The 27,584-nt window shown below is 36.7% G+C and overlaps 1 protein-coding gene across 3 annotated transcripts in view; it reads right to left on the reverse strand.

Moving 5' to 3' along the window:
- Positions 1–27,584, reverse strand: part of sema5ba (sema domain, seven thrombospondin repeats (type 1 and type 1-like), transmembrane domain (TM) and short cytoplasmic domain, (semaphorin) 5Ba) — a 162,705-nt gene that overhangs the window by 110,978 nt on the left and 24,143 nt on the right. Inside the window, exon 2 of one of the 3 annotated variants that reach the window (XM_067410196.1) lies at positions 22,822–22,893. The gene's annotated coding sequence lies outside the window, so the exon portion shown is untranslated. Of the gene's footprint in view, positions 1–235; positions 247–22,817; positions 22,894–27,584 lie in introns of those variants that run through there. The other 2 variants (XM_067410197.1, XM_067410198.1) reach the window with 2 other exon arrangements.

The raw sequence follows: 27,584 nt of genomic DNA on the forward strand, positions 1-27,584 counted from the left end.
ATGTGCCCCCTTGAAAGTTTTGGGAGGTCCCAGAACCACTAATACACATGCTTAGAGAATGATGTTTGACAGAAGCAATCTAAATAGTTCACCAGAGAAAATGTGAGTGAAATAGAGATTACAAGATTTTTAAAAAAATGTTAATATCATGAGAAAACATAAATTGCGATCACGAGACAACAAAACAAAAAAAATAAAAAAATAAATGCATGGCCTTTAGAGCTTTTGTATGTACCTGATCACTGAATCCTGTTTACACTTGTTATGTAGTGCTGTCCACTTGGAATGGATCCTCTGAGATGGATGTTAGTAGTATCAGGTGTAAACAGACCTTTTAATCTGTGAAAAGCACAGATTAAGAACATCTGCTATTTTTGAACAAACTGATCATTAAACAAAATATTAAAACTGTAAATGACTTCAAATTGGTTTTAGATTTGCTTGATTTTTATAGTGTACGAAAATGGTGTGGAAGTGAGAAGAATCTGTTAATTCAATTAGAAATGGCCACTTACCGTAGAGAGCTAGAGGAGGTAATGGATCACTGGTGCAGATGAAAAACTGTGAGGAAGTAACCGGGTACAAGCTTACCCTGATTTCTATAATAACACATACACGCTTCACAGTTCTTTTATAAACCGCTATGAAAGCCTGGGTGGATCTTCGCTGCTGCTGGACAGGATGTTTTTTGTATGACGAGATTTCAGACTAAAAACAATGACTCTATAGGGGAGTTTCAAATATCTAGCAAAAAAAAGCAGCAAGAAATTGAGTTCAAGATCTCACTGCGGGAAAAGAATGATTGAAACATGGCTCAGTAATTAGCTGACGGGAGGCTAATGGGCAAAGCTACAAATAGTCACACAAGACTTGTTCCTGTCTCTATCACAGCTGCTTGTTGATACTTCTAATACCATTACTACTGAGACATCACAGCTGGAAAAAAAACTCCTTAAAGACAAATGCTAACAGAAAACAAATTCAAATATTTTTCATAGCAATGAATCAAAAGTGAAACATTCAGTCTCATTGACAGCAGCATTTTATGTGCAGTTCACAGGGAATCAAACCCACAAACCTATCGTTGATTGTGCCATGATCTACAGATTGAGCAATACGATGTATAATAAGATGACATTGCGATAAAGCATGGATGAATGTATTTGCTAGGTTCTTTGTCAGGCCACATTGATTAAAGATGAGCATGCGGCTGTGGGTGGGGAGAGGCTCCAAACTCCAGCCTCTCAAGTCTGCTTATTTCATTTAGTCTAAGAGCTTTCATTAGTCATCACCATCGACTTTAATAAAACCTCCCCCCAGATGGCAGACGAGAAAGCAGTGCCACCAAAGTGAGCTTTTCATTTGTTGGTGAATGGAAAAAGTGAAAATCTATCGTTGTAAATCATTTGCAATTTCTGAATTACATTAAGATAAAGTGACGTTAATAAAAGGTTTTTAGTACAGTCTGCCACAAAAGGAAGGCCTACAACATGTCACCACATGCCATAAAGCAGTGTTTCTCAATGGGTGGATCCTGACACAAAAATGGGCCAGCAAAGGAAAAACAAAAACAAAAAAAACAATGCTACATGCAAATAATAAAATTGAACTAACACTATAAATGTTAGTGAAGCAAAATAATTAGATATATCTTTTATAAGAATAAAAAAAAAAATAAAAAAAAAATACACTACCGTTCAAAAGTTTGGGGTCAGTAATTTTTTAAAGAAATTAATACTCTTATTCAGCAAGGATCCAATAAACTGATCAAATGTGACAGTAAAAGCATTTATATTTTTACAAAAGTTTTCCATTTTAAATTAATGCTGTTATTTTGAACTCTCTATTCATCAAAGAATCCAGAAAAAAAAAGTTTCAATTAAGCCTTGGTGAGCATAAAGAGACAAAAAAAGACCCCAAACTTTAAAAAAGTATATTTTGTGCAATACAGTTTGTGCAATAAATGTACAAATATATTCACTAAGTACAATACATATTTTTGGTTAAGTCTGATGTAAAATCTGAAGCAAAAATCACTGCCATAAAGAACCAATAGATCACTTTGGAGGGTTTAGATATTCATCATTTTGTATCAACTGGGAGCACGAGAAATGCTGAAGGCAAGGGGATTATAGTGTTGCTGCTAAGTGGAAACCATTTAATCTGCCTTTCCCAAAAGTCCGCAAACCACTTACTCATTTTACACATCAAAGTGTGATGATGTGCAGAGTACTGAAAATAAGATGAAAGACAAACACTGTCCAAATAATTAATCAAGATGTGCAAATGTGCTGGCCAGTCCTGCTGAATGATTATGTTGGTTTATGCGGGTTAGATGCTGTTCTTGCAGGTGGACCAGCATAACCATGCTGTTCATCAGCTGGTTGATCAAAAATGTTGAATGCATCATGCATCAACATAGTATTCAACTGATGTGTTTATAATATAAATATAAGCAGGCCCTTGAGGCTAAAAAGGATCCTATTTTGTTGCTCCTGCAACTTTACACAGGCGATTTGCTAATTATAACCAAACTCTGGCTCTTTGAAAGCATGGTGGAAAGCAAGCAGCAAGAAACTTTGTGAGCAGGCTTCTCTATATGAATCAGTAGATATGGCTGCTGTGCCATCTTTTCTGACCCTCCTCTCTGCTTCCTTTATTTCTAAGAAACCGCTGTCTGAGAGTGCAAGGCTCTTTGAGAACCTCCACCTTCTAAGGATGCTCTGGCTCCTTTCATTTCTTCCTTCAGAAGCCCACAAGTCTTTTATTGGTCTTTCACTCCTGGCTTTCTTCTTGTCCCCTCCTGGTCCCTGCTGAGGAACAGTGAATTGATCTGCAGCTCTAAGCCAAGTATACATTCACAAGCACAGACTTCACACACACACACACACACACACACACACACACACACACACACACACACACACACACACACACACACACACACACACACACACACACACACACACACACACACACACCCTTCCTGTGGTTTACCAGTGATTGTATTCACACGCACACAGAGCAATCTTCAAAATGAAAACTGTAACAGGATTACTCTGAGACACCGCATTGTGTGACAGACATTGGACAAACTAAAAAATATTGCATTTCCTGATATTTCTCGTTTTTAAGCAATGCTGCCAATCTTCGGGGTAAAACAGCAACTCAAACAGTCAAAGAATGCCCCAAAATGAGAGCAATACTCAGAGCTGATTTCATTTCATTCTGATAATGAAAATGATGCCAACAGTCTTCAAACACTATATTAACATAATCTTTGATAAATACATTTCCAAATTTCAGTCAAACTGGGTTTATTGTTATTTCTTTTAAAAGAAAACGTCTGTCATTTTTTATTCCCTCATGTCATACCAAACCCGTATGCTGCTGTTTTTCTGTGCTGTGCAAAACAAAGGAACATCTCTGAAGAATTTTCTGAAGATGAAAAGCACAACAATCACTATTTAAGCACCATAAATTGGTCCATACTTCAAGTCTTCTAAAGCTATAGAGTAACTTTGCATGAAAAGTCTGACATTTAGGTCATTATTTACTGATAATTTACTGATTGTTTTTCCATTCCACATATTCAAACCGGCGTGTCACATTTGGTTGTGGCACACATGAGAACTAATAACATTTTGGCATCAATGGGTATTTTCTGAATCAATTTTCAGGGAATAATGACTTAAATTACTTGGTCTATTCCCCACAAAAAGCTATTGTGTGACTTCAGAAGACAGAATAGAGTACAATAGACTACATTTATGGCATTTTCTTTTTAGAGATTGACAGACATGACCAATATGAACGGCCATTGTGTGACAAAGAGCTGCATAATGGTTCCTTAAATAGAAAAAAGAAAAAACATAACATACAGATTTGGAAGAACATGAGGGAAAACAAATAATCACAACTTTATTACATTTTTAATTTTTTTTAATTTCTTTAATGAAGACAATCATTGGTAAAGTTTTCTATATGACTTCTCATGAATCAGTGACTGAAAGAAGCATATGTTTAACACTAGAGTGTGAAAATCTAGACTGCACTTTTAAAAATAAAGGCTCTTTATTGGCATCTATGGTTCCATGAAGAATGGAGCCTTTCTATTGGATAAAAGGTTCTTTATAGTGGAAAACGGTTCTTTAGATTAAAAAAAAATATTCTTCTCACTAAGGCCTGGTTTACACCTGTTCGATCGGATCACAAGTAGATGAGGGAGACATATTCCCATTTACACCTCGTATTTTAATCTGTCTCTTTTGTCCACTCTTGACCACTTCTGTCTTGATTTTTTTTTGAAGGGAGGGTCTATGGGCAGGTAAATATATGGGCTTTTCCAGATCTTTCGATCTAATGGACAAAATAAGCTCATGCAATTTACATAAGAACACTCCGAAGAGGAAGGAAAAACACACAGAGAGCAGCTTTCGTTTTTGCTCTGACAGCCGCAAGAGCACGCCAAACGCAGTGAGTGTTAGAAATCATGAATGGTGAGAGATTAATTGTAATTCATCTTCAAACCAAATTTGGGTCTTCAGCCAACAAAGTTTAAATCCCATCTGGCTAGCACGCTTCCCATAACATTTATGTCAGTAGGCGGAGAGTAGGTAGTCTTTTGTGGCTGTTCAAACACATTCGACCACATGAGCGTTCACACTACTAATCTGATCGAATGCATTTTCGACTACCTCTGGAAGTGGTTGAAATCGGACAACTCAAAACGTTTTAGACCACGTTTACACCTGTATTTAACGTCGTCCACTTGTGATCCGATCGACCAAAACGCATCTTAATACCAGGTGTAAACATGGTTCTTTTAAGAACTGTTAATTGAAAGGTTCTTTGGGGAACCCAGGATGTTTTTTTTGTTTGTTTGTTTGTTTGTTTTGGAACCTCTAAAACCTGGTGAACCTCTATTGGAACGTTTATTTTTGAGCAAAATATTTTTACTTCATCTTTTCAGTGTAACTTTTGTCCTTGTTTCCCATGCACTTACAGGCATAGTTCTTCATAGACAGTTTGAGGTTCACCACTAACCACTGACATCTGGAAAGCTGTCGAAATCTCAGTGAAGTGGGACTAAAACACTTTAGGTGAACAACAGCTCTCCCAGGCAGAGTAATATTTTACGAGGCAGTTAAATCAAAATAGTCAGATGGGTACATTGTCAGAGGATTTATGGAGTCTGGACAGGTCTCTTCTGCTCAGCCAAATGAAAGAATCCAAAAGAAAGAGAGAGGCGGCATGAAAACATATGGGTGGAATAATTAATAGTGAAGGTTTTTTAATAGCAAGCAAGTAATTTGTGAAGAACCACCCAGCTATGTGGTTAATTCATCCATGAAGAACATTAGGAATCTTTATCTGTGTTTAGCAGCTGTCATTTACAAACCCTACATATACGTCTGACAACCCAACCGACTACTGTAGTCCATCAAAGACATAATTGTCATTATGCTATGGTCCTTGGGGGGGGGTTATGTAATTTTGCTGGAAAAAATGACAAATTAGTGAAGTTGTCAGTTTGTTAGGAGCATCTTAATTATCTGTCATTTCACTCAGCGATGCCAAAAGAAATATGAACAGCTCTTTGAGAATCGATAATTCTTTGGAGGCTGCATATCATGCAAGGCTTGTCATTTATGGCACATTTTACAGCTGACAACAAAAGAAAATTAATTTTACAAGGAATAAGATCAGTCTTAATGGCGGCTGCACCCGTAACTTGGACGGAAAGTACATCACAATAATTTACTACAGTTCAGTTTAATTAGGAGGAAAAAAGGCATCCGTTGAATTCTATTTTAATTGGTGTAGGGTTTCACAACATGATTTCTTGTTACCAAAGTCCTGAAGCATGACTGGGCTTTGTACCAGGAAATGAAAAGCAGCTGATAATTGTAACAGACTCAAAATAGAATAACAGAGCAGATATTGGATAAGCTTGCTAGAATAACCAATACCATTTTTCCTTCATTAACAATCATAGACTAACGCCTTTTTTAGCTTACAGTGAATTTTGTGGTGACTATTTCAGGTTTATATTTTTTATCTGAATCCTGATATATATTTTTTTTATTATTATTATTCTGATTCCAATTATTATCTTGAGTCAGATCATCTTATTCTCTGAGCTTGTCATATTAAGTCCACATTTTTAATTTGAACTGAATGATTCATTGGTGCATGTTTTTTCCAATAAATTAAAAAAGTAACAAGTAGTAACTTGTTTTTTCCTCTGAAAGAATTTTTCTTTTAATATTAATTAGACAATAGTTATGTAGCCAGTGTTTTAGGAAACTTTAATATAGGGAACACATATAAATTATTAACTACGACTTTTCCCTCAATAAACTCCCAATTTACTGCTTATTAATAGTTAGTAGGGTAGTTGTTAAGTTTAGGTATTGGGTAGGTTAAGAATGTAGAATAAGGTCATGCAGAATAAGGCATTAATATGTGCTTAATAAGTACTAAATAACAGCCAATATTGTAGTAATATGCATGCTAATAAGCAACTAGTTAAAAGACCCTAAAATAAAGTGTTACCAACTCACCTTTGGTCTGGCTGAATTCTGGTATGTAATGCCCACTTTTCATAATCCACATTGCTAATTCTGATGAATAAAATCTATTTCAGGCCTATATATCTAGTATACACAAATACTGATACATAAATTATAGATGAATCATGAGGGCCACTGGAAAAAAGCTTGTTTACAATGTTCTGACCTAAGGTAGTCTTTAACCCTTTCGACCGCGAGTTTAAAATATTCTTAGGGCCGTTACATAGTCAACGCGTGAAACGCGAGCAAGCAACGCGAGCGACGCGCTCCCTTTCATAGTCTAAACAGTGGACGCAAGCGTCACGGGCGATGCGTGTATGCAATACACCACTCACGCAACAGGGGGTAGTAGAGTCGGGTGATATTCAGATCAAAATGGCAACTGAAGAGGAATGTATTCTGTTGCTGATTTTACATCGGCGGCAACAAAGGCAACGCAGAGATAGACGGTAATGGTATGTTCGCCCTTTAAATCAAAAAAGAGATCAGGATGGGGAGTTTGTGTCTCTGGTGCTTCCCATGCGAAGCCTGGACGAGAAGAGACATTTCCAGTGTTTTAGGATGTCGAATTTACGTATAAGTTCACATAATTTTTCCTCTTCGCCCGCCATTGTATTCAAACATTCTTCTGTAAACACAATATACTTGAATTAATGTACAATACTTGCAATGTCGCCCCCACCGACAAAGCATAGTATTGCGTGCATCGGCGCGGCGCGTATCAAAAACTAGGACGACACATTTGGCTACGCACCGACGCATAATGGCGGCCGAAGCGTAGCCTCGGGGACGCGTATGCGTACAGATGCGTTGACTATGAAACGGCCCTAACTGTCCCCCCAGAGTGAGTTTTTTTAAGGCGACCGTTATTTTAGAACGTTCGCCTTTAATGTTTCCATAGCGGCGCGTCTTGTGTGTCACGAGCGCTGAATGCAGCAACAATAACACTGTATGACAGATGGATCACTATTATTTAGTTTTTCCTTTTTTATTTAAAATATTCGCAAAATTGCTTACCATGTCATCAACTATCTGATATTCCGATTCTCAAATATTTGTAAGTGAGTGTGCTTTGTCGTTTTAAAACCTTTATAAACGATCTTTATCTTGATCTGTAATGCGAGATGGGCGCCGCCATCTTCGTTTGCGCTGCAGTTCACAAGAGTCCTGTCAGTCGGATTTACAGCAGGTTAATTCATAATTTTCTTCCGAAATATATGCAAGTAAGTGGCTGGTGAACTGGAAGAATAATAGAGTAAACTTTATAGTTACTTAGGCCCATTATGTGTGTCTGATATGAATAAATGTCGCCAAATTAGGGGCCAAGCCCCGAAGGGGCTGTAGCCCCTATTGTAATTGTACGTTTTCCCTTTTATTATTATTATTCTTCCTCCCGAATGGGAGTCTATGGCAGCCCTATCAACGGAACATGAGAAAATAATGAAATTTGGCACAGTTGTAGAGATGCTCATGAATAGTGATTGGACCAAATTTGGAGTCTCTAGAACCAACTCTATAGCGCCACCACCAGTTCAAAATTTCAACATTCTAACGGTTTTAACATTTGAACTGTTTGTCATAGAAAAATTAAATTTAGTTCATCTGATTCGTCTCTTCATGCTGATGCTATTCAACTTCTTACATTAAGTCTCCACCCATTACAGTAGCGGCCATTTTGAAAAGTACAGTATTTGTTTTTTTCGCTTCTCCTCCTTCAAAATTTGTCCAATTTTGTCCAAACTTTGATCAGATTATCTTTGGACTGAGCCGCACAGAAATGACTGAACAGATTTTTTTTATTCATCTTTGTTCAAAGGTTATGATGTCACGAAGTTAACGAGGTCGACCCAAAATTAGTATAGAGGCTGTATCTCGGCCAAACTTTGAGCAATCGAAACAAAAATTGGTACCCTTCATCAGAACCATGGTCTGAGGGTCTATGCCAAACTTGGGAACAGCGCCACCTACAGGTCATGAGATATGAAAAATGGCTATTTTGGCCAATAACTTTTGAACAGTTTGTCAGAAAATCAAGACCTTGGTGTCTATAAATTGCGATATCTTTTAAACAATTTGACATATCTTCACAAAAATTGGTATGTATGACCTTTAGAAGGTCGTGAAGGTACCTGAGAAGTTTCAGCACAGCGCCACCTACTGTTCCACAGATATAATGATTTTTGCAAAATTGCTTATAACTTTTGAAAACACTTTCCAAAATGTGTATGCTTCATGTCATTTTATTCCCTGGCTTATGCCGATTCCGACAATGTATCATTTGTCATTTTCCTTAAATGTACCTGTCTGCCGTATTGAAGTAAATGAAAAACAGTTTTTTCGCTACTCCTCCTACAAATTTTGGTAAATTTTGTCCAAAATCAGCTCAGATGATCTTTGGACCGAGCCGCACAGAAATGACTGAACGGATTTTTGATATTCGCTACCATTCCCGAGATATTCATCTCTGAATGTGACCTTGCTTGTGTTTGTTGTCTTATACTAGTTAGCTTAGCACAGTAATTGCTTAGCATGCTAAACTATTGCTATTCTTTCTAATGTGGTCTTCAGTCAACAGGTTAACCAAAACTTAGTTGGCATTAAATAACTTTGCATACTAATATGGTTAACATGCTATGAAGCTTTTTTTTGTGAACTCTTTCTCACACTGAAACCTCTGCTTAGCATACTGATGAACTTGCATGGCTGATTAGCTCAATGTGTTACGCCACGGATCCCGAATGCTCTGCATCGTGGGTTCGAAACTCAGTGTGACACATGCCCAGACCGCATGAGGTACTGTGGCAGGAAAAGATGCAGAACTTGTGTCTGTTCTAGGCATTCTGCCTAAAACTGGTCTAATCTGAAGCTATCACATGCAATTCCTTTATGTCCAAATTCGTAGTTATTCTTCTTCCCCCTGTATGGTAATCAATGAACCATAAGAAGGAAAATTATCAAATTTGGCATGCTTGTAGTGATAGTAATTAAAAGTAATTTGACCAACTTTGGAGTATCTAGGACTAAGTCTATAGCGCCACCACCAGTTCAAATATTCACTTTTGTAAAGGTTATAACTTTTGAACCCTTTGTTTCCAGAAAAATGAATGTCAATACAACTGATTCCTCTCTTCATACTGATCACATTCAATATCTTACATTAAGGCTCCACCCAGTACAGTAGTGGCCATTTTGAAAAGTACAGTATTCCATTTTTTCACTACTCCTCCTACAATTTTGTCCAATTTTGTCCAAAATCAGCTCAGGTGATCTTTGGACCGAGCCGCACAGAAATGACTGAACGGATTTTTGATATTCGCTACCATTCCCAAGATATTCATCTCTGAATGTGACCTTGCTTGTGTTTGTTGTCTTATGCTAGTTAGCTTAGCATGCTAATTGCTTAGCATGCTAACCAGTTGTCATTCTCTTTAATGTGGCTCTTCAGCTATCAAGTTAACCATGAGCTTCATTAGCATTAAGTTAGCTTAGCATGCTAATATGGTTAGCATGCTAAGTAATGCTTTTTTGTAAATTCTTTCTTACATTAAAATTCTCTTCCACAGATTGTTGAATGTGCATCCTCAAGTAGCTCAATGTGTAAAGCCAGTTACCTGATGAGCTCTGCACCCCAAGATAGTGGGTTCGAATCCCAGGTGGAGCGGTTTTATGAAATAGTGTGTTTTGATTCCTTTACTGCCTCTTGGATTAGAAATAAATGCTTTTTGTTTCATGCTGTGTTCATTTTCATCTAAGCTTATGTACATTCTGAGTTCATTTTCGCCCGTAATTCTGAACCAGCTGTTTCATGTTTGTTCATTTTCTGCTGTTTTTCCTCTTCCTGCTCTGTATTGCGCTACAGCATGATGAGCTGCAGAATGATCTAAAGTAGTTATTAAATATAACATTCAGTGCAGTTTTATAAAAATTCTTCATTTTGAGTTCATTTTCACATGAACTAATGAACTTCGGCAGGTGTGCCAACATTCACCTGCACAGTGGTGCAATGAGATGAGAAATGGACACTGGACTCGGAGGTCGTGGGTTCGAATCCCGTGTGGGGTTCCTTTATACAATTGTGTGTAATGAGTCATTTTGATACCTTTTTTATCCAAATAAGCATTGTACTAATCTTTATTCCTCTTGAATGAGATACAAGTGTTTTTAGTTCATTCCCTGTTCATTCTCTGAACTTCTATTGATTTTCATTTCATTTCCACCTGTCCTTCTGAACCAGCTGTTTTGCATGTACATTCAATTTCCGTATTGCGCTACTGCCCCTTCTGGGGCTTGGCCCCGAATTGCTGCTTGCAGCTATATTTATATTTGTTATTGCTGCTTCCACTGATGTCGGACATCAATGTGTAAATTATAAACGCTTAATGTATTGTTTTAATGGTGCTTATGCATATTTAAATGTCTGAAACCTTAAAATAAACATTATGTGCCTGAAAACACTGCATAGCTTTGATATATGACGAGAGCTGCGCGCGTCCGTCTTGTAGCCAGAGCGCGAAAGCACAGTTTGAATCTGGCAGTTATGTGACGTCGCTGAACGTTAGAAATCCCATATGTGGTACCGTACGCCCAGGGGCACTGAAATAAAAATCCCATATGTGGGGCCGTACCGCTCAAAGGGTTAAGGGGTGTATTTTTATGAATATTATCAAGTAGTCTGATTTTTACATTTTTTATTTTTTATTTTGCTGTATCTTGTTTTCCTTTTTAAAATGACTTGTTAGAATGTTTAAAAGCATTTAAAAATCTGTTGAAAATCTACTTTCAATTCAACACACAAGACCTCTGACTGATTTAACAAACATAACTCAATTAACAGTTTCTAAATCCAGGTAGTTCACACCATACATGATATGACTAACCTTCATGACCTCTGACTACACCCTGGGAGTTGAACATGCTGTAAAGATTGTGGTAATTAAGTAATATTCCTCTCCTTAGGCATTCATGAATGCTAAAGAGCCATTGCGACATTTAAATCAAGATCTGGAGGCTGAGAACTATGATCTTGTATAACTGTCCATATTAAAATAAACTAAGGTTAAGACATCTTTTCTGCCAGTTGCCTTCAATGAAGGAAAAACTGTTTCCTGCATAGTACAAGCCAATTGTACCTTTTTAACTTGTTAAAAATAAACCCAATCTGTTACCCTCCAACACAGAAAGAAATTAGAACTGTTCCAATGAAAATTAGTTAGAAATGATGTGGTTACAAGATGTGGTGGATGGCATTCCATTTGTATTATTTTACAGAATAATTAGTGGTGTTTGCTTTGTTTATTCTAAACCTCTAAGCATTAAGCCAATGCACGTTTGAGGTACACAGACATGAAGGATACCCCAATTAGTGCAAAGAGGTGTGCTATTACTTTTCTAAGTGATCAGACTCATTATATTTGCCTGGTGGGTGATAAAACAGGTGAAAAAAATCCATAAACTTAAATTTAATGGAAGAACCTGAGCCACATCTACAAGCAGAATGTCAGAGAAATTTGAGGGAGGCTAATTTGTCTTAAACCAGTAATCAACCACCTAGCAACAACCCAAAACACCCTAGCAGCTGAATAACAACACATAAAAAAACCCTCTCAGAACACTTTAGCAACCTCAGGCAATCACACACAACAACTAGCATCATGGCGGCGAGATTCTCAACCAAGAATTTTCATAAAACGTAAACATTTTATCACAATTTGATTTTATAAATAGTTCAGGAAATATATCTGAATCCATACAACACATTTAATATTGCACAGGTAATAAATCAATTGTAAAACCCAAATAGATAACTAATTTAATTTGAGAAAACTGACTGCCTTAATCCAGTGAATTAAAAAAAAATTAGATTTATATTTTCATATTTTCAACTTTTGCCACAGTAAACTCCTAATTGCTGCTCATTAATTAAGTTTAGGTATTGGGTAGGATTAAGGGATGCTGAATATGGTCATGCAGAATAAGGCATTAATATGTTCTTTATAAGTACTAATAAACAGCCAATATCCTAGAAATATTCATGCTAATAAGCAACTAGTTAATAGTGAGAATTGGACCCTAAACTAAAGTGTTACCATACTTTCTTAATTTTATTATCACTGCGGCTGCCCTAACATTTGCACAGCTATTGCGTTTCAAATAAAGCAACATGCAGCATAAACGAATTTGCAGTACTACTGAAATGAAATTAACTTCATTGTTTCCAATGAACCACTTTGGTTAAATTTAGTTTTTAGTAAAATGGAGGAGTTTATGATTGTAACACAAATAAACACTCTTCCATTTCCAAAATAATGTCTGCTCTTGAATGCAGTCAGTTGCCTTGCATTCATTGTCTCAAAGTATAAAAGATCTGCTTGTGTATGCCACACTTCAAGAACAAAAGAAATGCCCTCAGATCCCATCATCTCAGTGAATCTTTTAAGACTCCCCTCCCTTTCCTGCTCAAGCTCACTTCACAGAGATAGACATGTCCTACCTGTTTGCCGTGTCTGAGGCTGAATACTTCAAAAAACTCCTAATAAAAATAGATTCTGGGAAGACAGGCTCCTTTAGAAGCCTTTGCTTCAACTAATGGGGCTTCATGACAGCCCATAGGATTATTCATTATCATTTCAATTTCTGAAACTAATGCCTCGATGAGCCCCTTTCATTCCAAGTATGAACTACAGGTGAACAAGGTAAAAATATTCCATTTCCCCCTCGCTGCTATGAAAATGGGGCTGTGACTGACTGCATGTAGAGGCAGTGTTAATCAGAGCTATTGTGCTTCAGGTGTACTAGAGAGAGACACAAATCATGAAGTGGACTATAAATGAGGAGTGTAATTCAGTTATTTAAATTCCAATCTTTGCCTCTTATCTGACATTAAAAGGGATCTTTAGTGGCATTTTCATTAGGATACTAAAATAACAGGATACAGCCCATTGTCTCCTGCTGCTTCCTTCTTTTTTCATCTTCATCAAAGAGAGTGAACGCAAGCCGCTGGACGATTTCCAAAAGACGGATCACAGTGTACAGGAGAGGCCAGGTCTATAATTGGGTAAAGGACCGACTGCTTTCTCTAATCCCCCTCCTGAATCATTAAGGAGAAAAACACAATTGTGCAAGTAATTCATGGCTAGTTTCGGTCTGTTTTTCCCACATTCTCTAAGAACTGTGCATGGGGTTTCCTGAGAGTGAGTAGCTTTGGACACTGTGTTGTTAAACCTGCGGAAAAGACCAAATATTTTGAGACATATGATGAGTTTTGGATGCCTGTGTTCAGACTTCTGACTTCTTAAACTTGCTTGGTCAATTAGCTTAAAAACTATGCTGCTTTACATGCCTTAAGGCAGTGGTTCTCAACTCCGGTCCTGGGGACCCACTCCTCTGGACATTTTGTTTGTCTTCTTTATTTAACACACCTGATTCAGATCACCAGCTCGTTAGGGAAATAGTGTCAGATAAAGGAGACGTATAAAATGTGCAGAGTGGTGGGTCCCCAAGACTGGAGTTGGGAACCACCGCCTTAAGGTGTGGTCACATTAGCGAAATTTTGAAGGCTAAAAAGCCCATTGTCCATTGTCTTTTATCAATAAAGTGGCACAGGCATGACGACACTTTGTAGGCCAACCGGCAGTTATCATCACCCTGGTTCCCTCGACAAAAAAACTATTGGATTTGTCCATAGGCTTTTAGATTATCACAAAAAACAAGCTCTGTGATCAACAAAGTTTTATGATACTTACGTTTTGTCCATTAAGATAATTTTCACATGTCAACACAGGTTTTTATGAATTTTGAAGCCTAAATGCAGTCAGAAGAAGTAAAAAGCTAAAGGTAGGCTATAAACGATCTACACCACCGTCGCTCGACTTCAACGTCACCATCACTAAGCTTCCAACAACTCTCAGTCTTTAATCTAAAAACATTTTCCCAGAAGGTTGAAGTTAGACTAGTTTATAAGAGTACAATTATGAGCATAATGAGGCTGTAAAAGCGGACTGAGCTTACCTTTTCACCGTGATGACGTTTAATGTCCCCAACTGCCTGTGTAGCCCCATGTAGCCACTTGTTAGCAACCGCCTTTTTCAAGACACATAACAGCTTAAAAAACTTCAGGGCAACGGAACCAGAAGTGCTAAGATGCTAACTCCCTTCCACGTTTTGTCCTGCAAAGTGATGTCATAGTGATGTCATACCTGCAAATTGATGCCATACCTGCAAAGTGATGTCATACCTGCATTATATGTTTACAATTCACTTTTTTTTTTAGAATCATTTTCCTGCATTTTCCTACTCTATAGTGTAGCAATGTATGAAGCACAGTTGTCTTTCGTCATCACATAAAATTCCCGATTGCATCGATTCCTATTGAAATGACTGGATTTCACCCATGAAAATTCACCAAACAAAGTGACCGCACTTTATTTTGTACATTATAATGGCCATATGGACATATTTGGCCAATTCTTTTAACAATGGCATGTCAATTTAAGTGTTTGAACTAAAAATGCACTCCCACTGCTGCAGACTGAAATGAAACATGACCATGAAACAATGTTGAAGAAAAGAGCTGTCTGCCGAATAAGAAGTCACTGCCAAAAACGATCAGAGACCCTAAGAGTAGTGATACTTCATGAAACAATAACATCAAAATGTGATAGGTATTGTAAACTCAAACTGTTTAGTAGATAACATGTTAAAGGGTTAGGGGTCCACCCAAAAATGAAAAAGTGTTGACTGACTTTCTTCCCTGGAACTCAAAAGAAAATATTTTTTAAGTCAGAGAGGTCCGAACAAATTTGAGTGAATTATCCCTTAAAAAAATATATATTTTCATATGTTCTGTACCTTCAAGATTTTTCTTTAAAAACACATTTCCTGACCATACCATTCAAAAGAAACTTTTTAAAATTACAGACCAACTACAATGTACGCATCCCATACAATATAACATGCCACATTAATTATTTGTTTTTTATTGACTGCATACTAAGCCTACTCACATTACACTGATAATTACTATAATAACTCCTGGAGGAACATATTGTAGTTAATTCGAGTGAAAAATCTCTAGATATTTTTTTTTTTTCTATTAATTTTCTCGTTACACTTGACAAGTCATTTTGGAGAGGGGGCACATTATGTCACCCACTAGGCTCACTCCTGGCAACGGCCTTGTTTGGTAGAGTAAAAATATGTGGCAAGCACAAGAGGTGCCTCAAAATTAATTCAATTGTAAAAGTATTTTAGAAAAATGTGAATTGTAAATATGATCATTTTCCACAAGCCTGAAATATTTTCCCTCACAGTGCAGATTTCTCCTGAGTTTAACTTCTGAATCATGACCCAGAAAGCAAGCCACCCCCGCCTCTCCAACCCTCCACCACAGCAGCAAATCATTCCAGGAAGCTTCCACTGGAGGCCCTTCTCAATCCTTTCCCTGAGAACCACACATCCACATACATCTTAGAAAACGTTTCACAATGTTTGAGTGATTTCTTCACTAAACATGGTAAAAACATGTGTAAAAACATGATCATAAATATGTCTCCACGATTACATTTAAGAATGCAACGATTCTTGCTATTCTCTGGATTAATATGCTTATCGGACACAATCATGCGCTCTACTGAATAAGAGCAGAATAATTTCATCTCTCTTATAACAGTCAACCTCAAACAATGAAAGCAGTCAACTTAATTAAGACAGATGCATAGTCTTGCAGAGCCAGACTTTTGACTATTGGCATAAAATTGAGTCCAGTTTCCAGCTAATTCTGAACAAGAGACATGAAAAATTATCAATCACAGTTTTTGTTTGTTTGTTTTTGCTGGGTTTTTTTTACATGCTGTTTAGGATCTTAAATAGGTTGTGTGAAAACTAATTAAAACTCATTTAAACAACTGTACAGCAGTCGGGTAGGTATGATTTTTTATTGTTTTTGGAAAAAAAATACTTCTCACCAAAGTTGCATTTACTTGATCAAAAAAAGTAATATTGTGAAATATTACAATTTAAAATAACTGTTTTCTACTTTAATGTTAATTTTAATTTTCTAATTATATTTTAAAGTATTATTTATTCATGTGATGGAAAAGCTGAATTTTCAGCAGTCATTACTCCAGTCGTCAGTGTCACGTGATCCTTTATAAATCATTCTATGCTGTGTTGGAGCTCAAGACAGTTCTGCTGCTTACTATTTTTGAGGATCGGTAAGATTTTTAATGTTTTTAAAAGAAGTTTTGTCTGCTGCTTTTGTAACATTTTACACTACCGTTCAAAAGTTTGGGGTCAGTAAGAATTTTTATTTTTATTTTTTTGAAAAGTAATTAAAGAAATTAATACTTTTATTCAGCAAGGATGCATTAAATCAATCAAAAGTCATTTAGAATGTAACAAAAGATTAGATTTCAAATAAACACTGTTCTTTTGAACTTTCTATACATCAAAGAATCCTGAAAAAAAAAAAAATTGTACACAAATATTTTGTACAATTGTAAACAATATATGTTTCTTGAGCTGCAAATGAAGCATATTAGAATGATTTCTGAAGGATCATGTGACACTGAAGACTGGATTAATGATTTGCCAACACAAGAATAAATTACATTTTAAAATATTATTTTGTTATTTTAAATTGTAATAATATTTCACAATATTATTTTTACTGTATTTTTAATTAAGTAAATGCACCCTTGGTGAGCAGACGAAACTTCTTTTAAAAACATTAAAAATCTTACCAATCCCAACTTTTGAGTGGTAGTGTATATATATATACAGCTATGGAAAAAATTAAGAGACCACTCCAAGTTCAGAAATCAATGTTAAGTTGTTAAGTGGTCTCTTAATTTTCTCCATAGCTGTATATATATATATATATATATATATATATATATATATATATATATATATATATATATATATATATATATATATATATATATATATATATATACATACAAGCTCATGCAACAGTGCTTCAGACTGCTTCAAAGTGATTCTCAGTCAATGATATGCGCAGATTTATGCCAAGCGATTGCTAATGAGCTCAAGTTGATGAATTATTATAAAGACTACTTTATGGCCTTAATATAAAACGTTTTAAACGATTGTAATAATCTGAAGGATCAGCCTGCAATAGTACAGACATTTCAAAATAAGAGTACCTGTGTATTTTGGGCTTGTTTATAATTAAAAGTCACACGTTAAGTTTTTTCTTTTTCTTTTGGGCATTATTGGTATTTTGGTTAGACAATAAATTGTATTTAATTTGATTTCCATTTAATTCATAGTAAATTATTGTAGTCTCCCCCACAGTAAGAAAAGACTAAGAACATTATTTGACACATATATTAGCCTATTCATTTTATAAATTTTAATAGTAAAATCTGTGTCCCATTCACTGAGAGAAACACTATATGACAGCAAGGAGAACATAGGAAAAGGTGAACCATTTAAATGCTGTAATTTTGCATAATTTACAATGCATAATATTAGTATGTAATTAAATGTAATATGCTATAATATGTAATTAAAATTAATTTCAATAAATAAAAATACTGTTAAAAATCACACATTATTTGTTTGTCACATGTAGTAGACCATTTTTGTGCCGTGGGTAATAGGAGGATTTTTCGCCCGGCTACCACCGCAAGTATATTTCAAACCTGTATATATATTATGTATATTATATATATATAAACTAATTGTGTCTCGCATTAAACTCTTTTTTAAAAAATCTGATACCAATAGCAAGGGGGAAAAAAACAGTCAACACCTGTGATTAGTCCACAGTAATGCATCAATCCAGTAACAACACTGTAACCACAAGCTGGACTGGTGTCAGATTTCAACCAGCAATATACATCTGACAGTCAGCTAATGGACTTTGGGCAGTCCGTGGGCACGCCGTCTGAGGTAGAGACTGGAGACTGAGTAAATCAGTTAAAAGTCATAAGGCGAAAGAGAAAGTGGGAAAAGGGCAAAGAAAGGTGAGCACAATGAGAAAAGAACAAAAATTGGGGAGTAGATTTATGTTTCCACGGCTGCTCGAGTCCCAAGGAGCATTAGCTGAACTCATGAGCTGTAGACAGCTAATCTTTTGTTATGGGGAAATAAACACACAATGTTAGCCACCGTTTTACAGCCGCTGATCCAAGGCGGATGATAAAAGATCCAGTGGGCCCAGACCACGCGGCTTAATGACCCTGAGAGCAACACACAATTTATTGGCTCTTGGTCCCCATCATCACTCCCAGCTACTAATTTATGACGAGAGAGGGAACTGGATTCAATATAAGAGAAAACAATTTTACTGTTTTACAGAACTAAACAAGACTATAAACTGCTTTCATAACACAAGTTCTGGCTCCCTTTCTCAAGTTCTCCATATACAGTGTAAAATATGATAACATACTTGTCTCCATCATTGTTTATTCTGGCTGACTTAAGAGATCCGTCATTTTATATTCCATGTAGCTGTGAACAGTTGCATCATGTCATATAAAGAAAGAAAGTTGAGCACTGAATTAGGATGTATGTGATTACGCCATGTGAATGACAATTAAGTTAATTAAATAACAATAAGTTAATTATTACAATTAAAAAAAAAAAATCTTCAGCAAAACAATGTGTAGTAAAGAATCCATTGGGAGGCACGTAATTCTTCCCATTGTAATTGGGTCCAGCTACAATATTACCGCCCCTAAATTCCAAAATCCACAAAGCCGGAACCCAAAACAAGCAACTCCACCTCTTCCCTTCCACAGAGACCAAAAACATCACAAGCATGGCTAGTTCTGTTAAGATATTCCAACTCTACACAGATGTTCTGCTTCCCTGCCTTGGACAGTTGTCAAATTGAACTTAATTGGTTCGCATTTGAGGAAATGGTTGTTCTGCAAGCAATACTTTAGTGAATTTTGTCATGGCTGCCTTGTGGCCGAGATCTCTACCGTACGGCCCCCTCTGCCTGGTGTGAATGGCTCCTCTGTGTGACCAGCCAAGGATCTGCCAGGGGGACCCTCTCTTTGTTAGGTGAATGGGCACAGCTAGACCATCTTAAGGCACACTAATGTACCATGGCTGGACCACAAAGAGCGCGTAGTAATTTGCCAAGCATAATGGCACGTCTTTAATTCGGCTGAGGGGGAAACAGACCCTTAAAAGCAAGCTTACAGATGAGGAGTCCCATTCTAGTGCCTACTCTATTCATATCGTAAAAGGCTTGTTTTCTTCCGGCTCATTGTCATCCTGAACCAAATGTCGGCAAACAACAGTGGGTTGAAATTAAAACAACACTGCAGCTCCTGGCCTCACTAAACGGGCCCAGAAGACCATAAACATAAACAAAAAAAGAGAGTCTTCTCAGAAAGGCACAATGATTGAGACCAGCTGCTAAAATGATGTCATTTAGTGGGATTAAGTCACTGGTGGAATAAACCTTTGGAGGAAGATGCGATGTAGAGTAAAAAATATGCATAGCACAGAAGGAAGGAAGTGCATTAAGAGCTTGGAGACACAGAGTGTTGGAACCCTGGCTGGCCCATCAGAGGACCTGGTGAGTGGGAAAGTGCTCAACATCCAGGTGTCTGGCAATTGGTTATCTTCAATCCCCAGACACCTGGTGTGTTCCTCTGTGAACTAAAGTCAACTCCAAAAGGTGCTGGATGAATCTTTAAAAACTCACACAAACCACATTTCACCCAAAAGTTCAAAAAGGGAACATTTGCAAGACATTTTCCTTAAGGAAAATAAAGATTATATCAGGACCATTGAGACTCTTATTACCATAATGAAATCTTCTTTTTTACTGCTGTAGTGCAAAAAATAAATAAATAAATAATAATAATGATTTGAATTTTAAATTGTTTATACATCATGGCATAGATGTAAATAGAAAAGCTTGATAAATAATGTTTATGAGAAACTTGGAGGGGCTGCTTAAATCTTAGAAAAATCCCAACGTGAAAATCTTATTCTCAGTACTTTACTGTATTTAAAAAAAAAAAGATTTTTATGCAACATTGTAGTATTTATTATAATGACTATAATCCATGCAGATTTAAATAATCTTTTGTAATAAATACAAATATTATTCACTAAGAATTTAAACCTCATAAGTAAACCCCATAAGGAAGGATTTTAAGGTTGTTTTCATTAGTTCCTTTCAAACAAAATAGAATTAACACTACTACAAGTCTCTTTTGTTTGATCAAAAGAACAGTAAAAACTGTAATATATTGTAAAATGTAACTTAAATGTTTGCAAAGTTGAATTGTCTTTTCGTTACTCTATTGTTTGATAAATAGAAAGTTCAAGAGCAGCGTTTATTTAAAAATATGTAACAATGTAAATGTCTTTTTTTTGGTCAATTTAATGCATCCTTGCTAAATAAAAGTATGTATTTCTTTATATTATATATATATCTTGACAACAATCTTTTGAATATTTGGCCCTATTCACACTTGGTATTAAGATGCATTTCGGTCGATCAGAACACAAGTGTAAGGCGCTCATTACAGGTGTAAACGTGGTCTAAAATGCTTTGCGCTTGTCCACTTTTGACCACTTCCAGAGGGAGTCGAAAACGCATTCAATCCTTCGTAGTGTGAACGCTCATGTTGTCAAATGTGTTCGAACAGCCACAAAAGACCACCTACTCTCTGCCTATACTGAACTAACGCTTAAACATTTTGGGAAGCGCGCTAGCCAGACGGAATTTAAACTTAGTTGGCTGGAGACACACGTTTGGTGTGTAGATGAAAAGCATACCGAGCACAATGCTCTCTTACCATTCCTGATTTCTAACACACATTCACTGTGTTTGGCATGGTCTTGCACCTATCAGAGCAGAAACGAAAGCTGATGCTCTCCATATGTATTTTCCGTTGTCTCTGTGCGCGTTCATATGTAAATTGTGCGATTTTGTCAGTTAGATCAAAAGATCTGAAAAAAACATACATTTATCAGCCCATAGGCCTTCCCCTCAAAGAAATCAGCACAGAAGTGGTTGAAAGTGGACAAAAGAGACAGATTCAAATACCAGGTGTAAACGAGAATGTGTCTCCCTCATCTACTTGTGATCCGATCGACCAAAACACAGCTTAATACCAGGTGTAAACAGGGCCTTCGTGTATTCTTACTGTTATGGGTGAAATGTAACTTGGACACACCAGCTGTTTTTGTTGTGAGCTTCATCCTGCTATACAATTACAAATACTCAGAAAAGTAAAGTAGTCAAGGAACTACATCTACCCTTGCTAATGACTGTGACTACAAAGGTACATTTTCAAAAATCATTTTCAGTGAGGCCTCTCATAGAATTTGGTACTTTGACACAGACATACAAAATGTACTTTCTGAAGAAGTCTGAAACATGAAAAAGACCCTGGTGATTTGTCAAACACATCAACATACAAGCTTTAATTAGCTTACAAACAGCCAATTAAATATGTCAGCCTCTCTTACAGTTTCTTTTGAGGACAGTAAAAAGAGCCTCAGGCTGTGCTGCTCCATAAATGGCTGCAATGAAAGTTTAAGCCCTTTCTTTTTGCTAGAACTCTCCTTTTCAAAACACTCAATTTCTGACATAGAATAAAGGGTTTTGACTTGAAAGGCTCCCTGACTTTGTCCGTGGTCACAGAGACAGAGAAGCAGAGAATGAAGAGCGTTGGGGTGACAAAACAAAAGACAAAGGGAATAAGAAAGAGATGGGAGGAAAACCTCACACAGATTCTCCAGGAAGACTGGAAATCTCCATTATATGAGTTTCTGTTAAAGAAAACTGCACTATAGTATGAAGCAGTGGAACTTTGAAAAGATTCTTCCTCAAAATTCACAGATAAAACATAGCAAATTCATATTAAATACCAAACTTTCCCCTTATCCACCAAAATTATGCCTTTTTTTTGTCTGATCCTTTCTAATGGCTTCTTCGTTTAGGGCCTGATTAGAAATCCCACAAAAATCACAACAATGTTAATACAAAAATTAATTGTTTTTTATATATATATAATTATGGTAAATCAAATGAATTATGTTTTGTTCTATGTTGCGTCAGTTAACTCACAAGCTAACCTGACAGCATACTAGCTAACAAACAGTTCCATATCAGGCAACAGCACCTGAACCCTGCTGGTGGAAAACGGTCAATACTGAGGTACTTCTGAGGTCCCATTTGTTTCTCATGTTTCATTCGGATAATGGCGTCTGGCAGTGTGTATAAAACAAGCAGAAACCTACTTACAGAGGCATCACGAGCATGTCATCTTTGAAGCTGCAGGGCTATTGCAGAAACAGGTAGCAATCCTTCTGTAGCCTTTGGAGAGAGAATCAGAGGAAGCACATAAGTGTTTTATGTAGTAAAGCATAGAAGGTACACGTTACCCTACACTCATAAACAAACCATTAAACCTCTTGGAGAAATAGAAACTGAGGCCCTGGAATGCTGTTGAAAAGGAGATCCGAGTATGGCACATAAGGAGAAGAACCAGACATACTACACTGGGTTCCCAACCTTTTTTGTATGCTGCACCCCTATGACCTACATTATTTACTTGAAGTACCCCTATTAAGTAATACATTAGGAAGAACCGCTAATGAATGTTTACAAAAAGGTTTTTTAAACATTTTTACCATCCTTTAGACCCTATCCCTATGGACACCCTATGGACGACCACTGTTTAACAAAGAGTCAGGGTTGCCAAACATCCCATATACACAACAATTCAAAAGTTTGGGGTCTCAAAGATTTTCTAATGTTTGGAGTCTCTTATGCTCAACAAGGCTGCATTTATTGATGAAAAAAATATTACAATTTAAAATCACTGCTGAATTTTCATCAGCCATTATTCCAGTCTTCATTGTCACATGATTCTTCAGAAAACAGTTCTAATATGCTTATTTTGTGCTCAAGAAACAGTTGTGTTGCTTAATATTTTTGTGCAAACCATGACACATTATTTGATTCTATAATGAATTGAGCTGCATTTCTTTGAAATGTTTTGTAACATTAAAAACATTATATTATTATAACAGAATAAAGCATAATTTCTTTCAAAAAAAGATATCGTACTGGTCCCAGACTTTTGAACAGTATGCAATACGGATCATTTTGCATTAAAATATGTCATGCTGTCATTTGTCCTGTATAAATATGGACGAAAATATGGAGCGTGTGACCCGATTACATTAAGTTCATGTCATTCAAACAAAGTTTTGTACATAAATTATGTTGAAAGGAAGAACATTACACTTAGAATTTTGCTTATTTCAACATATGAATACAACTATGATTCAAATATATGATTACTGTTGTCAAAAGTAAAATGTGACGACACCAGCATTTCCTGCTTTCAAACAGGAACGTCTGAAAGCAGGCGTCTCTCAACGGATCAATGATATATCTGCTGATAGACGCCCGCTTTCAAACGCTCCTGTGTGTATCTGTAAGCGCTTGGTGGTTAAAAGCATCAAAGATGTTTATTTACAACATGTTTTTGAAGCATTGATCACTGTAGCAAATCACAGACATATCTGTTGAGTGTGTGAACACAATGGCCAATCAGAGGTGTTTAAGAATCAGCTCAACAGTGCACAAAATGCTAGGGGGGAAATGCTGGTATGGTCACATTTTTAAAATTTCAGTACTAAAGTCGATACTTTTGACAACAGACATCACTACTACATACTGCAAAATCTTTGTAAAAAAAAACACACAAAACATTTCTTAGGTGATTTCATGATTATATTAGTTTATTGTGCAAAATTTCAAGATAAATGAAACCTTTTTCTTGAGCACTACTCCGTTCTTATCAATCTTTGCAATTAAAAGTGCACTACAGCATCCCAGAGCTTGGACAACATCAGTCTCTATACTGATAAGAGCAAAGCCTGGTTGTTCAGGACTTAATTAAGATTAGGAAGAGCAAAGAGGGAGGCCGCTCCACTTCATAAGCCTCCACAGACCAGGCACAGGGGCTTTGTGCTTTCTTCGTCTCTGAGGGTCTAGCAAAGGTTAGTCCTGCATTGTATAGTGCAAAGCAGAGAGATGGAGTGAGACACCGGGCCAGAGTAATTAAGGAGTAAATAATGAAGCCCTTCAACGAACCCCTGCTCCTATGATCTGATTGACCAGCGTGCCAAGGCCATGTTCAATAAATCAATTAACAACCACTGAGAATTACTGCTTTAAAAAGGTCACCGAAACCGAGACGTTTCAGTCACAGGCCGAGCAACCTCAACATCCCCAGATTCCACAAGTGGCTTATCTTCCTTTTTTATGACACTCAATTACACTGCTTTTTCCTGCGCAGGCTTTTAAAATGCAATATCTTTTTTGATTACATTTTTTAATGTCTCTTTATTGAAAAATATGCAGACTTGCAGCTGGCAGGACTGGATTATGGATCAGGTGGCCAATGAGGCCAGTACCCCAGAGTCTCAGACTGCCAGGGGCCTTCAAAGCCTCAGGACAAGCTGTCCGAGATTGGAAAAGGAAGCTGAACCAGGGTGAAAATAGTGCAAGTTGACCACTAGGGCTATAAATAAAGTACAATCTGGCCAAATCTGGTAAAAAAAATAAAAATTCTGTGGAACTCAACAGAAGATCTTTCGAAAAAATCCTTGTGTTGTTTTTTTTTATATAAAAATCAAGGATGTTCTTTTGGATCCTGTTGACTCTAATTGTATGGACAAAAATAGCCGAAACATTCTTTAAATATATCTTCTTTTGTTTTCTGCAGAACACAAAGTCATACAGGTTTATAGCAACATGAGGTGAGTAAATGATGACATTTTTTTTTTTAATTTTATCCCTTAAAACAAAGTGGAATGGTGCCAAGGATGTCTGGCAGGACCATGATTTGACACTGGGAGTTGATATGAACTAAATTGCCATGTACAGAATGTGAAAACTAAATGAGCATGTTAGCTGGGCATAAAATACATTAAATTATGTGCATTTCGTTAAAGATTTTCCATGCAGCACCACTAAAGAGTCATTCTATCAAACTGCTAGAAATCCCTCGGGACATATGAGTAATCATGGTTAATGATATGCGATAAGCTTTGTTCGAGGGTCTCTTTGGATAATATCAAGTTTAAGGTTACAATTCAACGCTTTACAATTTAATGCTTTTTTTCACAGCTGGGAATAAGCCCAGGAAAATGATTCATTAAAGGATGACTAAATGAGGCTTATGCTAATCACGATGTTGAATGCAACGAACTGCAGACTGTGGTAAGAATACGATGTGCCGGCTCACTCTTAAGCACGTTGTTGCTCGGGTGGGGGATGGCAGTGCACTGTGGGCGTACTCTCCAAACAACCAGGTGTTCACTGTGGGATAAACATTTGCTAACAGGCTCCAACAAGATCCCCAGGGCCCAAGATTAAGGGAGTCTAGCAAGCTACAGATTCAGAATGCTGCTGCAGGTGGGAAGGAGGGTGTGAGGCAAGCTCTGGTTTGATCTCAGAGTTTTAATTTGACTGTGACTGTGGCAAAATGATTGTGTCGCTTCAGCAGTAGTTTTTCCGGGAAGATGATAAAAGTTGCTCCTTGCATGTCTTGTGCAATCTACTGCTGGCCTTCCAGCTCTGAAGGAGTATGGAGTATACAACAAAAAAAAAAAAAATACTGAAGTGGTTGCTGTTACACTGCATTTGACAACAGTTTCCTGAAGAAAAAAAATGGCTACCTAAGCCAATAGCTCACAAATATCTCTAAAAATACACAGTTAGAAGAAAAAGGAATGAAGTTTTATTAAATGTTATACATTTCTAATTTCAACATTACATGTTCTTCAGCTGTTTCTCTTTGAAAGAAAAAAAAAAATGTATGAAGAGTGACCCACATTTGTTTTTTGATCACTAAAAAATGTGTACAATTTACACATGAGGTCACATTGAGATTCCCATATCTAAGAAATGTAACCATATAGGGCCATAAAAATGTGAATACCAAAAGAAAAGTTTGTTAAAAGCCAAAATATAAAAAGATATTAAGGGATATTTAATACCTCTTGAGTTACAGGCATGCAAACTTCAGGCCAAAAAAATGCTTTCCCCCCATTTTTAGACTATCACCATTTTCATTTAATGCAATAAAGATTGCTAAAGTCAACATTTTACTAACAGACCTACCAATCTGTGTGGCAAACTTGACCATGCGAACCAACCAAACTATGGCAGAATTCAGAATAGCAGGTCATATGGAAAAAAAAATTGTAAGATGTTACTATACTATGCTAGCATGCAAATTCAGGCTTTTATAATTTGATTTGAGCATCCTGGCAAGTAGTGCAGAATTTTTTATTAGCTATGATCACATTACGGGCTGAAAGTGTTAAATCTGATTCCATTTCATTTGATGTGTTCAGATCAGTCTCATATATATGATTCATAACAATGTGACCCAAGTGCAAACCACTAGAGAATTAATACATCCTTGCACACGGCCTAGTCAATGTCACCCTCATTAGGAGCCAGAAAGATTTTTTTAATCATGAAAAAAAAAAAAAATCCTGCAGTGAGCAACAGCGGGCAGCATCCGTAAAAAGGCGGCGAAGCTGAAATTAGGTCAATGTAAATGTCAATACTGCAGGACTATGTTCTTGCACATCAAGTAAAAGTAACAATTGTATCACAATCCTGCAATGTTAGCAGGATCGATATGTTATGGCTTTTCATTTGTGAATTTTAACACTGTTATACAAATCATTTACAAACGTGAATATGAACAAGAGTGAATCTGTAGGGAAAAAAAAACAGAACAGATCATTTAGACATAATGTGAACATAGGCATTGTCTATATCAATTGCATTTAGCCAGCAGGAGGCTGGGTATGCAAGACCCATACAAAACATAACCAATGAAATGCTGAGAGACGAGGTCTAAGGCGAGGAGACCTCCTGGGTCGGCGGCCCAGTGTGACTGCGATCGGAGTGACCGCAGCTGCAGTAATTATGCCTCCCACAGTGGATCTAATAACGCCCACCCCTGAATCAAT

Source organism: Chanodichthys erythropterus, chromosome 14 (genome assembly GCF_024489055.1).
Source record: "Chanodichthys erythropterus isolate Z2021 chromosome 14, ASM2448905v1, whole genome shotgun sequence".
NCBI classification, from domain to species: domain Eukaryota; kingdom Metazoa; phylum Chordata; class Actinopteri; order Cypriniformes; family Xenocyprididae; genus Chanodichthys; species Chanodichthys erythropterus.